This window comes from Echinops telfairi, unplaced genomic scaffold, assembly GCF_000313985.2.
Source record: "Echinops telfairi isolate 266 unplaced genomic scaffold, ASM31398v2 ScPeMD7_3533;HRSCAF=4204_0, whole genome shotgun sequence".
Classification (NCBI taxonomy): Eukaryota; Metazoa; Chordata; class Mammalia; order Afrosoricida; family Tenrecidae; genus Echinops; species Echinops telfairi.
In genome coordinates this window covers 28,029,842-28,047,234 of record NW_022107431.1, presented here as the reverse complement: position 1 = coordinate 28,047,234, position 17,393 = coordinate 28,029,842, and the positions used below count along the sequence as shown (strand labels likewise).

At 38.6% G+C, this 17,393-nt stretch overlaps 1 non-coding gene across 1 annotated transcript; it reads right to left on the bottom strand.

Annotated features, from left to right (window-relative positions):
* Positions 1–343: 343 nt before the first annotated feature.
* LOC115871161 lies at positions 344–505 on the bottom strand. Its single transcript, XR_004047136.1, has one exon. It is a non-coding gene; the product is annotated as a U1 spliceosomal RNA (small nuclear RNA).
* Positions 506–17,393: the final 16,888 nt, after the last annotated feature.

Below are 17,393 nucleotides of genomic sequence, written 5' to 3'. Positions count from 1 at the left end.
AAAATGAAATGGAATACACAGAGATCTATAGTCTAGGCATTAGTGAGTTGGAATGGACTGGTATTGGCCATTTTTAATCAGAAAACCATGTGATTTACTATGCTGGGAAAACAATCGGGAAGAATGTAGTGGTACTCATTGTCAAAACAACACAAAACTCACTGCCATGGAGTTATTGCTAACTCATAGCTACACCCTGGTTGTTTCTGAAACTAACTGTAGAAAGTTAGTTATTATTTAATAATAAGTAGAATAAATAATAAGTAGAATAATAAATAAATAATAAGTAGAAAGCCACTTATTATTTTTTTTCCTTTTTCTTTTTTTTTTAATCTAATAAATGCAGGGGAAAGCGCAGATGCATTCCCCCGCTGCCATGTTATGCAGTTGAGTTTCCCACATTTGTGGAAATTGCAGGGGTCAGCACGTCCAGAGTGCAATGGATAAGCCTCGCCTTGGGGAAACCACCTTCGTGATCATGGTATCTCCCCTGCCAGGTAAGTATTACCACTTATTTTTTCCAGAGGAGCTGCTGGTGGTTTTGAACTGCCAAACATGTGGATTGCAGCCCAAATTGTAACCACTACACCACCAGGGCTAATTCTCATTGTGAAAATGGACACGGAAAAAACAATCATGAAGTGCAATGCTGTTTATGATAGGATTATATCTATTTTCATACATGGAAATTCAACCAATATGACCATTATTCATCTGTATGCACCAACCACAAAAGCTAATGGGGAGGATATTGAAGAATTGTACCAAAAATTTCAGGTTGACATTGATCAAACATCATGCCATCAAGATGCATTGATAGTAATTGGTGATTGGAATGCAAAAGTTAGAAACAAAGAAGAAACAGCAGTTAAAAAACATGAATTTGGTGATAGAAATGAAGATGGAGATCGCCTAATAGAATTTGGCAATGCTAATGACTTGTTCATAGCAAATACCTCTCTGCAACAACACATAAGGTGGCTTCTCCAGATGCAATGCACGGAAATCAAATTAACTACATCTGTGGAAAAACACTCCGGAGAAGCTCAACATCAGCATCTAAAACTAGGTCACGGAATGACTATGGGACATACCATCAATTACTCATAGGTAAGTTCAGGATAAAGCTGAAGAAATGTTTTTAAGTCCATGGGAGCAAAAATATAACATAGATTCTATCTTCCATGGATTTCAAGAACATCTTAAGAACAGAATCGATGCATTGGACACCTCTGACAAAGACCTGATCACCTGTGGGAGGACGTGGAGAACCCCATGAAAAAAGCCAAAGGTCCTTTAAAAGAGAGGGAAGGAAGAAAAGATCCAGGTGGAGGTCAGGAGACTTTGAGCTGTGCTCTTAATAGTAGAGTTGTTGGTAGGTGCCATCTAGTGAGTTGCAAACCATAGCAACAATGTGCACAACAGAAGGAAACCTTGCACCATCCTGGGACATCCTTACATTTATTCCTGTGCTTTGTTTAGACCTATAATCAATGATCATGGAGGCAGAAGTCGAAAGATCAAAGGATGAGTTGCATTAGGTAAATCTGCTGCACAAAACCTCTTTGGACTATTGAAAAGCAAAATTTCACTTTGAGAACTAAGGTGTACTTGATCCAGCCCATTGTATTTTCAATGGCCACATATATATGTGAAAGTTGAACATTGAATCAGAGGGTCATTGCAGAATTGATTCATTTGCATTGTGGTACGGAGAAGAGTATTGAAAGTACCATAGACTGCTAAGGGACCCACAAGACTGTCTTGGAATCAGTATTACCACCGTGATGCTTAGAGGCTAGAATGGAGAGATTTTCATCTTATAAACGGTGTACATGTCAGGAGAGACCAGTCCCTGCAGAAGGACATCATCTTTGGTAAATTTGAGGGGCATACCAAAAAGAGAAAGACCCTCAAGGAGATGGATTGACATCATCGCTGCAACAATAGTTGAAGCAAAGGAACAATTGTGAGGACGACGCAGGATGGGCAGTGTTTACTTCTGTTGTGCATAAGGTAGATAGGGGTTTGAACTGACCTGAGAGCACCTGACAACAACAATAACAGCATATAATTAAGATCCAGTGCTTTGGAAGAAATAAGGCATGAATGAACAATAAATATTTAAGAGTGCATGAATGGGTATTTTTCAACAGATACATGTACATTTTGAAGTGCTTATTCATCTATACAAAAATTTTAGGAGACAACTACCTCTCCGGGAAACTGGAAGCGATCCATATGTATGCCCATTCCCATTAAATGCGATCAAGTAGAATTCCGAAATGATCCAAAATGATCATCATTATCACTTGAAAGTGAAATTTTGTTGAAGATCTATTTAAAAACAGTTGCAGGAGTACATCAATGGGAAAGATCATCTGGGATTCAGAAGGGGATAGATGGTTGTCACTGGGTGCTGTTGACTCAGCTCTGATTCATAGCCCCTTATGTACAACACAAGGACATTCCACTCGGTCCTGAACTATCCTCTTAAGTGTTGCTGTGGGAGACGAGCCTCTCTGCCCAGGCTTCCAATGAGCATTCTGGATGTACTTCTTTCAAGACAGATTCGGATATTGAATGGGGAGGGAGGAAGGATGAGAATGGGGGATAAAGTGAACATTTATGGAAGTTTTAATACGATATTGTTGATTTCATTTGTTGAAATGGACTTGGTATGTACATACAGTGTGTTTCTATAAAACAAACAAATGAAAAATGCCCTCCAGGTTTCGTATCCCATGGACCTAAATATTGCTCAGAGTTGCTAAAAAAGAAAAAAGGAGGAAAAGTAAAACTGCAAGGGACTTTGAGCTATTACTAACAAACAAGTCCATTAAAGTTCTCGCGCAGTAGATTTGACCAATGCAATGCTTTGTTTGATCTCTGGACTGCCACTTCCAGGACCATTGATTGAGGATCGAAACAAGATGAATCCTGGATAACATCAGTCTTTTCTGCTTTTACCATGATGTTGCATAGAGGTCCAGTTGTGAGGACTTTGGTTTTCTTTACATTGGGATGAAACCCATACTAGGCTACAATCATGTATCTTTAACCTCAAATAATTCAAGTCCCCCTCACTTTCAGCAAGCCGTGCTGGTACATCTGCCTGGAGAATGCTTTTAAATAACCTTCCTCTAATATTGGTGCTGTGTTCTTCTTCTTGTCTAGCTTCTCAGAAGAGCCTAAGCTAAATGGTTAAGATGAAAATGATAGAAAATATTAAGTGTGGCTAAGGTTGGCTCTGACTTGTAGTGACTCTCTGAATATCAAAACACAACACTCCCTAGTCCTCTGCCATTGTGACAACTCTTGTGATGTGAGAGCCCACTGTTGCCGTCACTGGGCTGAGCCATGATTTTCAGGGTCTCCTTGATTTCTCTGACCTTTTATTTGACCAACCACGATCTCCTTTGACAGGAATGGTTCACCCCTGGTCACATGTTCAATATCATGAGACAAAATCTTGCCATCTTTGCTTCTAAAGAATATGCTGCCTGGTTTTTTTCCCTAAGAAACTTTTGCTTATTTTTCTGGAACTCCATAGTGGCATTGATATACTTTGTCAATATAATAACTCAGCTTTAATATTCAGAACATCCATGAGAATGAATGTTTACTTATCTGCTTTGCACTATTGTTTAGTATGTTGTAAAATGAAATTACACATATTCTATTATGCATTTCCACATAAAATCTTTCAAATATAAGCATGTGTAGGCTTTACCAAGGAAAAGTGTATTTTCTCACGTTAATTTCAATACTTCCAAATTGAAAAACTACTGATACAAATGAAGAAATAACTCACATGCATTCATTCAACAAAATACTATGCTACAGTGGGAATGAAAAAGCCAAAACAAGACCAAAATATCCACCCAGGTCAACCTGAAGAAACCACAGAAGTAAAGTGTGTGCACATCAAGAGCCTGTGCAGTGGTTCTAACAGAACAAGGTGATGCTGCATTGCTTAAAATCAGGAAAGGTGTGTATCTGGGTTGTATTTTTCCATCATACTTATTTAAGTTGGATGGGCAAATAGGTAGCATAATAAACAGAGAAACTGTTGGAGGTATTGAGGATTTTTTCTTGGATGCTTGGATGCACCATCATTGCTGATGGGAGCAGCGGTCAAGAGATCAAAATAAGCTTTGCATTGGGTATATCTGCTGCCCAAAAGCTCAACAGAGTATTGACAATCAGGGATGCTACTTTGAGAAACAAGTTGTCCCTGATCCAAGCCATGGTATTTTAAATTGACCCCTATGCATATGAAAGTTGGACATTGAATAAATAAGACCAGAGAAGAATTAATGCATTTGAATTGTGGAGCTGGAGAAGAATATTAAAAGTACCATGAACTGCTTGGGACAAGAAAAGTCTGCCTTAGAAGAAATATGATATTACTTAGAGGCAAGAATGGAACAACTTGGTCACAGGTATTTTGAACATGTTATCAGTAGAGATGAGTCCCTGAAGAAGGATATAATACTTGGTAAAGTAGAGGGGCAGCGAAAATTAAGAAGGCTTCAAAGGAATGTAGTGACATCATGGCTGCAATAAAGGGATCAAGCATAGGGACACCTGTGAGAATGATTCGATGCAGGACAGCAGTTTGGTCTGTTGTGCAAAGGGTTGATAAGGGTTGACACTAACTCCATGACAACAACAGTAATGACAACATGCTGAGAAGATCACCGTGGACTCTGGAGCCTGTGAAGGATCATGTGGCATCGGAAATAGAGGAGGATGTAGTAAATCGCCTGTGACATGTAGATGACACCCCCCAACTCGCCAACAATGAAAACAGACGTAGGTCGGGGCTCAAATTTTAGATCATCATCTTTGTATTCACAGTCTGAATTAACTATCAAACCTTCCAAAAGTTTACTCTTTCTCCTCTCCCTGACTAGAACAGACTGATGCCTAGAGGACAACTTGATTTCTTGATAGCATAAAGAAGCACAAACCAGAAGAAAATCCTCAAGAAGATAGATTGAAAGAGTAGCTGAAACAATAACCATGAAGGTGATCATTGCTTCATTCGATGAGTCAAAACTGAGGAGATGGTACCAAACAACAAAATCAATTGATGTTTCAAAATAAAATCAACCTATATGACTGAAGATAATTAAATGGGCACATATATTTGTACATGATGAAAATTTCCAAACAAGTGATGTAGTAAATGATAGAAAGATCTTCCAAATGTAGAGTCTGATTAAATCTAGAAAGAGCAGGTTGATCACAAACTTGAAAAGCAATAATAATTTAAGGCAAATTCAAAGTAATTCAATAAACTCTTGCATCAAAGAGTTAAAAATAATAAGAATGACTATGTAAACACCCAAACAATGGCAATGTAGAAAAATGATCATTAATCCAAAACCAAAAGAAACTCAGTACAGAAAAACATACGGAACAAAGAAACTACCAATCACACACACACACACACACACACACACACACACGCAAAGAAGCAAGATGATAGCGGTAAATCCAGACTATTCTTGAAACACACTTTAGACAGAAGGGAAAAATAAGCTAACGATAAAAGGCTGCATGAATGGCAGATGGCTACCAAGAACCAGTTCTTACTCACTGTTATTCAGTCCATTCAGACTGATGAGTCCCTGTAGGACAGAGTAGAAGTGCACTGTGAGTTTACTCTTATGCGAGTAGAGAGCGTCACGTTTCTCCCTGAGAGCAGCTGGTGATTTTTGACTGCTAACCTTGTGGTTAGCACCGCAACTGGTAACACATTACACCACCAGGGTTCCTATTATTTTCTGAAAAAAGTTTTTCACAAAAAAACCCTTTTAGGTAACAACAAAAAGAGACAATAGATATTATCTAATGATTAAAGTGTCGATCCAGCAAGAAGAATTAACCGTAATTAAAATATGTAAAACAAGTGTAAGATCCCCAAAGTACAGCAATAAAAACAACAGTAATATACAGCTCCACAATAGTAGTAAGAGACACTGATACATCACTTTTGATGGATACAACTAGAAAGGAACTCAACAAACATATAGAAGATCCAAACAATACAATTAACCCTAAAAACATGCAGAACACTCCATCTTGTGACCTCAAAAACTTTCCCACTGCACCTGGAACATTCTTTAGAAAAGACCATGTTACACCAGAAAGCATGCTACAATAATTTTAAAAGCATCAGTACACTATGAAGCATTTTCTTCAGACAGAATTTATTTATAAAGGTCATTATTTAAATAAAAATTCTCAAATTTTAAATGAAAAGGAAAGAGACCCCGAATCAGCAAAGCACCAGTGAAGAAGATTACAGATGTCTGTCACTTTGTCCTGTTGTGGTGGATGGTGTGTTGCTGGGATGCTGGATGCTATGTCACATTTATTTAAAATACCATTAGGGTCACCCGAAGGGAACAGATTCCAACAGAACTTCTAGACTAAGAACAGACTGTGAAGAAGAGATAGGCTCGCTACTTCCGGAGAATTCACCATCGACAACCATAAGAATAGCAGTGGAACACAGTCGATATTGAGAATGTTATGAATGGCAGCAGAACATTGTCAGAGTTAGTGCCAGAATATGAGTCCTTCAGGACAGGATACCCTCAAAATATGACTGAGGGAGAAATGCTTCTAAAAGCAGAGACAATCAAGACATGGAGGGAGTAAAGTAGAGCCCAGAAAGATAAGGATGGAATAAGCCTTCTAGACAATCATTTGCTGATGTGGCAGAACTCAAAATGATAAGAAACAGCTTGAGCTAGTTAAGGTTTATTGTGCCAACCTGGCTGATAAACACATGTGGGATTAATTGAAGAGCAGAGAGATAAATGGCTCGGTAAGCCTCACCTTTCTAGTTCTTGGGTCTCTTGCTTTCTGGTGGTTGGACCAGGGTGAAGCTGCCTTAGCCAGTTCCCTGCTTCAGCCAGCAAGGCTCACTTCCTGCAAGAAATCCCTGAGGAGAAGCCACATGACCTACCCTGATGTTGCCCTGGGTGCTGGAGCAACCTTGTGGGGACCCCTTCCAATGCTGGGATGCTTACATGTTCACTGATTCAGCTTTCCTCCTACAGCCAACATCATTGCATGTGTTTTGTGAGATTGAGGAGGACTTTGTAGCTTGGTGTCAGACATATAGGCTAATGCTGGACTTATGGGCTTGGACAGTGCTGGGTTGGGATGCTTTCTCAGTGTACACTTACCCTTTATATAAAACTCTCTCTTATATACATATGAATTTCCGTGGATTTGTTTCCCTAGTTTACCCAGACTAACACAGAGCTGCAAATATATATTAATAATTGGAATTTGGAATGCACAAATGATGAATCTAGAAAAACTGGAAGTTGTCAATAATGAAATGGAATATATAAAGATCAATATTCTAGGCATTAGTGAAATGAAATGAACTGGCATTGGCCATTTTGAATCTGAAAAATATATGGATTTTATGCCAAAATTAAAGATTCAAGAGGAATGTCATTGCACTCAATGTCAAAAAACACACTTCAAGATCTATGTTGATGGACAGTGGGCCCATATTCAAGTACTCACTCAACAAAAGGACACTTTGTTCTAACAGTTCGGCAGTCTGAGATGCTCACCTTCCTGGCACAATTGCTGAAGATCACAGGTGCACAAGCAAATGTGAAGAAAGCTGATGGTGCCAGGCTATCAAAAGATATAGCATCTGGGTCTTAAAAGCCGAAGATAAACAAGCGGCCATCTAAATGAGAAACAACAAAGCCCACATGGAATAAGCACACCAGCATACCCAAACATAATTGCTGAAAACAAAGCGGTGCATAAGCAAATGTGGTGAAGAAAGTTGATGGTGCCCGGCTATCAAAAGATATAGAGTCTGGGGTCCTACAGGTCGGAAGATAAACAAGGGGCCATCTAACTGAGAAGCAACAAGCCCACATGGAAGAAGCACACCAGCCTGTGAGATCACAAGATATTGAAGGGATCAGGATCAGGCATCAAAGACAAAAAATTTAAAAACAGCATTGTGAATGAGTAGGAGTGCAGAGTGAGGATGTAGGGCCCATCTGTGGAAAATTGGACATCCCCTTGCAGAAGGGCCACAGGAATGAGATGAACCAGTCAGGGTACAGTGTAGCAATGAGGAAACATACAATTTTCCTCTAGTTCTTGAATGCTTCCTCCCACCACTATCATGATCCCAATTCTACCTTATAATTCTGGCTGTAACAGAGGATATACATTGATACAGATAGGAACTGGAAACACAGGGAATCCAGGACAGATGAACCCCTCAGGACCAGTCATGAGAGTGGTGATACTAAGAGGGTGGAGGGAAGGTGTGGGAGAAAGGGGGAGCCGATTACAAGGATCTATATTTAACCTCCTCCCTGGGGAACAAACAGCAGAAAGGTGGGTGAAGGGAGATATTGGATGGTGTAAGATATGAAAAAATAATAATAATTTATAAATTATCAAGGGTTCATGAGGGAGGAGGAAGCGGGGAGGGAGGGGAAAAATGAGGAGCTGATACCAAGGGCTCAAGTAGAAAGCAAATGTTTTGAGAATGATGAGGGAAACAAATGTACAAAAGTGCTTGACACAATGGATGGATGTATGAATTGTGATAAGAGTTGTACGAGCCCCCAATAAAATGATTTTAAAAATCTATCTTGAAGCACAAATCCATGTGTCTAGGATAATATCTACCTCCATACAAGGAAATCTAGGTAAAAAACTGTTATTCAAATGAAAAAAAAACTAGAGAATTTCAGGAATGATTTCAGTCTAAAATTATTTGAAATGCAATCAAGATGCCATGATAATTATTGGCAAATAGAATGCAGAAGTTAGAAACAAAGAGGAACTGTAGTTTGAAAATATTGCTTTGGTGATAGAAATGAAGCTGAATAACACAGGACAATATTTTCCAAGAATGATGAATTCTTCATCACAAATACGTTTTTTCAACAACACAATGGCATCTATACATATGATTTTGTCCAACTCAAATAGACAAAAATCAAATTGGCCCTACCTGTGGGAAGAGATGATGGAAAAGCTCAATGTCAGCAGATAAAATGAGGTGAGGGACCAAATATGAAACAGACCATCAATTTTCCAGATGTAAATTCAATTGAAGCTGAAGAAAATTAAAAATTTAATTAAATAATTTTAATTAAAAATGTGGTTCAAGTCCTCATGAGCCAAAATACAGCCTTAAATATAGCCCAATTGAATTTTGAGAACATATTAAAAACAGGTTCGCTACATTGGACACGAACGACAGAAGACCTGATGAGTTGTGGGATGACATCAAGAACATTATACAAGTAGAAAGCAAAAGCTCATTAAGAAGACAGGAAACCAAGAGAAAAATCAAAATGGGTGTCAGAAGAGACTGATACTTGCTTTTGATCATAGAGTAGATAAGGCAAATGGAAGATGATTAAAATAAAAAACTGAACAGAAAATTTCAAAAGTCTACTCGAGAATAAAAAATTAAATTTCATAAAATGTGCAAAAGATGTAGTGTTGAAAAAAAAACAAAAAGGAAGAACATAGTCATCATATTTTAAATTGAAAGAACTAAAGAAAAAATTCTAGCCTCAAGTAGTTATATTAAAAGGTTCTATGGTAAAACACTGAATTAAGCATAAAAGAAAAAGATGGAAAGAATACATAGAATCACTGTACCAAAAAGAACTAGTCAGCATTCAACCATTTAAAGAGGTAGCATATGAGCAAGAACCAGTGGTGCTTAAGGAAGAAGTGCACTGAAGGCTTTAACTAAAAACAAGGTCCCAAGAATTGATGGAAGACCAATTAAAATGTTTCAACAAGCTGATGAAACACTTGAAACATTCACTGGTCTGTTTGAAGAAATTTGGAAGACAGCTACTTGGTTATCTAACTTTGAGATCCATATTTGCACCCATTTCAACAAAGGCTAACCCAACAAAATGCTTAAATTAGTAAACATTAACATTGATATTGCATGAAAGTAAAATTTTGCTAAAGATCATCCAGCAAACATTATAGCAGTACATTGACAGGGAGATAATTCAAAGAAGTATGTGAAATAAGAGTTATCATTGCTATTGTCAGATATATTTTGGCTGGAAACAGAGAATACCAGAATGATGTTCACTTGTGTTTAATTGACCACGTAAAGACATTTCACTGTGTGAACCATAACAAATTATGGATAGTCTTGAGAAGGATGGAAATTCAAGAACAACCAATTGTGCTTAAGTTGAACCTGTACATGGATCAAAAGGCAGTTGTGCAAACATAGCAAAGGAATACTGCATAGTTCAAAAATAAGAAAGTTGTGTGTCAGAGTTGCATCCTCTTACCATCCTCATACAATCAGTATGCTGAGCAGATAAAGAAACTGGATAACATGAAGAACAATGTGGCATCCGGATTGGAGGGAGGTTTATTAGCAGTCTTACATATGCATATGACGTAACTTTCCATGTTTGCTGAAAGTGAGGAGGGCTTGAAATACTTGATGAAGATAAACGGTTACAGATTTCAATATGGGTTACAACTCAGTATAAGGAAAACCAGAGTCTTCACAATTAGAAAAGTAGGTAGTATTATGATACCCTTAGTGAAAAAACTTGAAGTTGGCAAGGATTTAATCTTGTTTGGATCCACAATAATGCTCATGGGTGCAGTAGTCAGGAGAACAAATGATGCCTTGCATTGGGTAATTCTGTTGTAATGCCTTTCTTGTTGCTGTAAATGTGATTCCTTCTGTTGAATAGACAGTCACTATGAATCAGAACCAACTCAATGGCACCTAACAACAACAACAACAAAAACAAATGGCTAATTTTGATTTTTAAAAAAACAACCCAAGTCCAATAGTTTAGATTCAGATAGTGCTAGAAAAATTGGAAATACATTTTCAGAAAAATAAAGTGGGATTTACATGTATTAATATATTTTAAAAATACCTAAAAACTGATGAAGGCCTAAATCTAAAACCTTAAACTATAAAGATTATCAAAGTAAAATTGAAGTAAACTTGGGAGCCCTACTATTTTTCATATATAAAGTACCAAAGAAAACTAAAAATGCACAATTGATAACAATCAAATCAGAATGATTTCCTTTTTTTAATTGTAAAAAAGAGGAAATCTATAACCTGCAGACTGGGGAAATATTTTTCAATAATGGAATATTGAATATGGGATAATTTCTAAAATTTAACATAAAGTATCAACCCCTAAACAGTGAAAATGCAAAGAACCCAATTAAAGATGGACAGGAGACGTGAAAAAACACCGAAGAAGACACTTAGGCAGCCGACAAACATAGAGAAATGCTGTGCCCACAAGGAAGAAGCACACTGCCTCTGTGATCATGAGGTGTCAACAGGATCAGGTAATGGGCACCGGAAGACCCAAAACAAAGAAAGAAAGAAAAACATATTACTCAGAATGAGGTGGGTTGGAGCAAAGACTCAAAACCCATCTGTAGACAATAGGACATCCCCTCACAGAACGGTCACAAGCAAGGTATGAGTCAACCAGGGTGCAGTATAGCACTGATGAAACACATTATTCCTCTGTTTTTTTTTAGGCTTACACACACACAACACACACACACACACTGTCATGACCCCAGTACTGCCTTTCAGTTCTGGCTAGACCTGAGCATGTACACTGGTACAGATAAGAGCTTGTGACATAGGGAATCCAGGTCAGATAACCCCCTCAGGAACAGAATTGGAAATAACCATACCAGGAGGGTAGAGAAAAGGCAGGGGGAGGAGTGAATGAAGGAGGAACTCATCACAATGATTGCTGCAATGCCCACCCCAGGGGGATGAACAACAGAAACGTGGATTAAGGGGGACAGAGGTCGGTGTAAGACATGAAAACAATAATAATTTAAGTTATCAAGGGGTCACGGGGGTGGGAGAGGGGAAGTAGGAGGGGGAAAGGAGCTGATACCAAAGGCTCAAATAAAAATTAACTGTTTAGAAAATGATGATGGCAACATATGTACAAATATGCTTGAAACAATTGGTATGTGGATGTTATAAGGGCTGTAAGAGCCCCAATAAAACGATTTAATTAATTAATTAATTGAAAGAAATGTTCTCAATCATTGCTAGTTACATGCAAATCAAAAGAAATATGTGTTTGTCTCACCCGGGCATTAATAGGAATGTTTACAATCAAAACAAACAAATCTGGAAACAAAAAATGTTGACGGTGACATGGAAAGGTTGTAACCCGTAGACGCTGTAAGGGGGTCTACAAAAGGGCGCGATCACTGTGGGACATGGTATGGCACTTCGTTAGAGTTTTTGAATTAGGAATACAGTATGACCCCACAATCCTACTGAGAATACTAGAGATACAATAACACTGGCACAGACATAGCCAAATCCATGGCCATTGCGACATAATCTACAATATCAAAAAGAGGTAACTAAGGGATCTTCCATGGGTGGATGGATTAATAAACCATGGTATATACACACGTCAGAATACTATGCAATATTAAATAATAATGATGGCTCTTTTAAACATTTGAAAACCTTGATGTGTCTGCAAACATTATGCTGAGTCAATGAAAGGTTCACCCAAAGAAAGATTCACTGAAGTTTACCAAGGCTAGAGGAGGGAGGAGGGGTCTATCTCTAACCGAAGGGTAGACACATACTAAATTTGGTGAGTAAGAAGGCAATATACAGTAGTGGAGAAGTCAGCACAAAATGATCCAGGCAAAGGAGACACTGGGAAGAGCAGGATAGTTCAATGTACTGAAGGTAAATATTTCTACATACACAATATTGCCGTAACAATGGTAACCACAGCCTACAGATGGATAAAGAGATAGACATGCGTGCTGAGCAGATGTAGTGAAGAGGATGATACCACTAACAAATGGATGCATTGGACAGAAGACATGTACTCATGAAGTGTGTTTTTATATGCACTGAAAATATATCAAATATAGCAGAACAAACGGAGGAGAAAATTATTAGGAAAATCTTTCCTATTAAAAAATGCACCTTTATGAAATGTGTTTCTAGACCCTACTCTCAGGGGACATGAAGGCCAAGTGGCATAATGTAATTTAAAGGCAATATTCCGCATCTTATTTTGCTGAGTAGAGACTGGAATTCCAAAAGCTTATGAGTAGCAATCTAAGGAGCCACAATTGATCTCTCCACATCTGGAGCAAAGATGAGGGGGAAAATCAAAAATGTAAGGTAAACATTAGTCCAAAGGACTAACTAACTATGTGAACCTAAACGTCATGGTCATGAAACTGAGCGAAATTGATGGAGGCTGGCCACCACTGCCAACCACTCGGAAAGGGCTCATAAGGAGGTCCCGGAGGAGTGAGAAACAATCAGGAGAAAGCTCAAAATAATAAAAAAGACCAAGATTACGGGTCTTAGAGATTTCTAGAACGTCCAAGGCCAAGGCCTGTAGTCATTCTCCAATTCTGAACCTGAACTCAACCTCCTGGCTTCCCGTTCTCCCCCCACAGACAATAGTCTGTGACGAAGAACACCCCCACAGCACATGCACTCCGTAGACCAATGAACCACACAAGGTCGAAGGGCAGCATTTGCCCAAGGACAGAGCTCAGCAGAAAGGAAAGCAAAGGAAAGGAAGATGCGTGATAACAGTAAACACAGAGAGAGAGTGGGAAGGAGGATGTGATACTGTGTGGATTGTAATCAGTGTCACAATACAAAATGTGTATTAATGGCTAGATGACAAAACAAATGTTTCCTGTACAATTTCTCCCAAGTTACAATAAAAAAATCACTAATAAAGAATAAGATATTAATTTACAGATAACGATTAACTATATAAGAAAAGTGGGTGAAGGGAGACGTCGGACAGGGCAAGATATGACAAAATAATAATTTATAAATTATCAAGGGCACATGAGGGAGGGGGGAGCGGGGAGGGAGGGGAAAAATGAGGAACTAATGCCGGGAGCTTAAGTGGAGAGGAAATGTTTTGAGAATGATGAGGGCAATGGATGTAAAAATGCGCTTTGCACAATTGATGTATGTATGGATTGTGTTGAGAGTTGTATGAGCCCCAAATAAAAATGATTAAAAAAAATAATAAAAGTGACCACCTTTTTATTAAAGAGCCATATGGTAACCCAGTAGTATACTGGCATATTTAGATGTTACCTCTGAACAGGGTACATATTTTCTGACAACATGTATCTGTAAATAAAAGAAAACAATTAAGCAATATATTTTGATAATAAAAATGACACACTCCTCTCGTTGCTATGTTCTGTAGGGAACAAAACCAGAGAAGTGTATGTATATCTATATGGAGATATCTATTTCCAGAAATTGGCTTATACCATTGTAGATTTTGGCTGGTCCCAAACCGGTGGGTCAGGTGGCAGGCTGTGGGCTTCTTCTGAACCTCATGTTGTAGAAGAGATGACAGATGACAGAATAACATGCCAAGAACTGGAAGGCAGAGGATAACAAGCCAAATGCAGAACTGAGACACACACACACACACACACACACACACACACAGAGAGAGAGAGAGAGAATTATGTCAAAACATTTTACATATTGAATGCGTACCACGCCCCCAGCCTCTTCTGTTTGGCTGCTCACGTTGCATTTTTTAAAATGTGTGCTAATTAAGTAACATCTGCCAAACCACCGAGAATAATTGCCTAGCAATGCTGGCACACAATGTTAACCACAACCACCACCAACAGAAAACCTTGGGATGCACAAAACTTGAGTGTGAATTCGAGCTTTACCAACTGAGCTCAGGAAGCCTTGGATAATATAACTAATTATGTATTCATTGGTCCAGTATATATTTGGCATGTCCCCACTGTGTGCCAGGCACTTCAAGGTTAAGAATAAGTAGCACTAATACTCATTCCTAGACTCATAAGTTTTATGAACTTAGACGTGCATAGCTAAATGCAGCAGATATAGGTTATGCAGAAAAAATTGACAAGGACACGCATGGCAGAATGATTGGGGTGAATGATTCTTTAGTTTTTCTAAATCACTCATTTTATTGTGCTGTTGCTGTAGGTAGGCATTTTAAGAAAAAAAAAACTGTCTCCTAGTGGCTACTCCGTGGGCTGCTAACTACAAGGTCAGCTGTTCGAAACCACGGGTCCCTCTGTAGGGAAGACGAGGCTTTCTGTTCCTATAAAGAATTACAGTCTCAGAAACCCACCTGGGTCGTTCTGTTCGGTGCTGTAGGATAGCTGAATTGGAACGGACACAATGACAGGACATGTTCTTTTTTATTTGGTCTCCTTGAAACATTCTTAGGGATATTTTCTCTAATCATCTTTAGTATTGGCATTACTTTTACAGAATTGTTAATAAAGTGATTTTTATCTTTAATAAAGTAATGTTTATCCTTACAAAATACCTGAGGTGACATGCCACAAATTGTGGTTGGGCTTACCCATCTCCAACTATAAGACTCCCTAAGAATCCTGAAAGACTTGTAATTGTGGCTTATGCTTAGTAGCTAGATTCTCTTAAAGTTAAAAAAAATGTATTTGCCTCTTACAATTGTTTCAGAGTTGTGTTTTAGAACACATTAGGATTTAGAAATATTCAGGTTAAAAATATCCGGGTTAATAAATTTTAAATTTAAAGAAAATAGAGAGCATTTCTAATAAAAGTAGCAATGAAAATATCTAACCTATTTATGTGTGTGTGCGTGTGTGTGTGTGTGTGTGTGTGTGTGTGTGTATATGATAATTTTCTGTAATGCAACTTTGTCTGGTAGTCTTTTGACAGTATTTGTCTCCAAATTCCTACCCTACATAAAGGCTCTGTCTGATTTCTGAGACATAGATCCGGGATCCGTCTACTGTCTTTATACATTACAGCTCCTTGACGGTCTCTTCTGTTTACAGCCTCATCAAGACATTCTCTGGTTGTCTCCTATCTGAGCAGTGCCTGGAGCAGATCAAACTCCTATTACTATTGCAAAGAAACTCGGCAGCACAGTGATTGTGCCCTTGAAACAGAATTTCAAGAGTCTCTTTCATGCTCTCGAATTTGCCGTCTCCCTCCCTGATCTCCACCATGCTCTCAATTTCTTACTTACAATATTGAGACATGGACCGAACCTCATTTCAAGGAGAAGGAAATGGAGTCGTGGACTGTGTTTGCGCACAGCTCTGATGTGATTGTCTATGATTCCGTAGGCAAACATCAGGACACGGAATTGCACACAAAGCCTGTAGTCATATCAGCAGAGGCTACAGATGGAAAACAGCCTGCACAAACAGGAGGTATTGCTAACCAGGTGGATTTCTAGTTTCAATATGTTTGAACAAGTCTTTGGGGAGCACAGTCATTAGCAACCCTGAAATGCTGAAGAGGTGTCAGGCAAAAGTGCCCTCAAATCCAATCTCAGACATTTTCCAGAAAACCCAAGAATTATGCGTAGACTCTCGATAAATCAGAGTCACCTGTTTGTGTATTTCACTCATTTCCTCTACTACCACTGCAGCAATGGATACTCATTCCATTGTGCTGGTCACTCCTCCTCTTCTCTCTCGAGTTTAGCTCTCTTTATGAAATAACCTGTAATTCAAGGAAATGCAGCACAAATGAGCTGGAGATTCACAACCGAAGGAGAATTTAGAATATGTCTGCTCTAATTTTGTATTTTCCTTTATAAAAAGCAGAACAACACAAAACCTTGCCCCTTCGATTTTCAATGTCATGGGCAGGTATTTGGGAGAAGATATATTTTTTTCTGATTATTCTTCTTTCCCCCAACACATTGCATGGAAAGGACCAGAGAGACCCCTGATGCGCTTTTGGTAATGAACTTAGTCAAGTGTGGCCTCAGATCTGCCATGGCTGCTTACAATGCATAGCCTGGTCCCTATTTTCAAGGTGTTCTTGTCCTCTCTGGAGCCTGTAATACACCGTCTGGAGCACTTGCTGTAGAGTTTCAACTTTCACCTTCAAGATTTCTTCCTGTCTGGGTGACTCATGCAACAGGAAAGGGAAATCTGCGTTGGGGTGTGGATTTTCCCCTTCAGATTAAAATGCTGCTGGCTGCTGGCAGAATTAGAACAGCAGTTTCAACAATAACATGGGTCTCTTTATTATTTTTACTGCCACCAGCAGGGATTTTTTTTTTAAACATCAATACCCAACAAGGTAGCTGAATGCCCCTTAAAACTGATGCAATACATATAGCATGTTACCTCTGAAAATGGTTTCTGACAATGACCCGGATATCAAAATTAGGAAATATCCAGAAAGCATGTCCTTTCTTTTATATTTTGTGTCACTTACCCTCCCTGAGCCTTTTCATTTATCCTAGCAGAGGTTTGTGTCTTTGCCTTTAAAAGTTAAATCCACCTTCATGGCACAA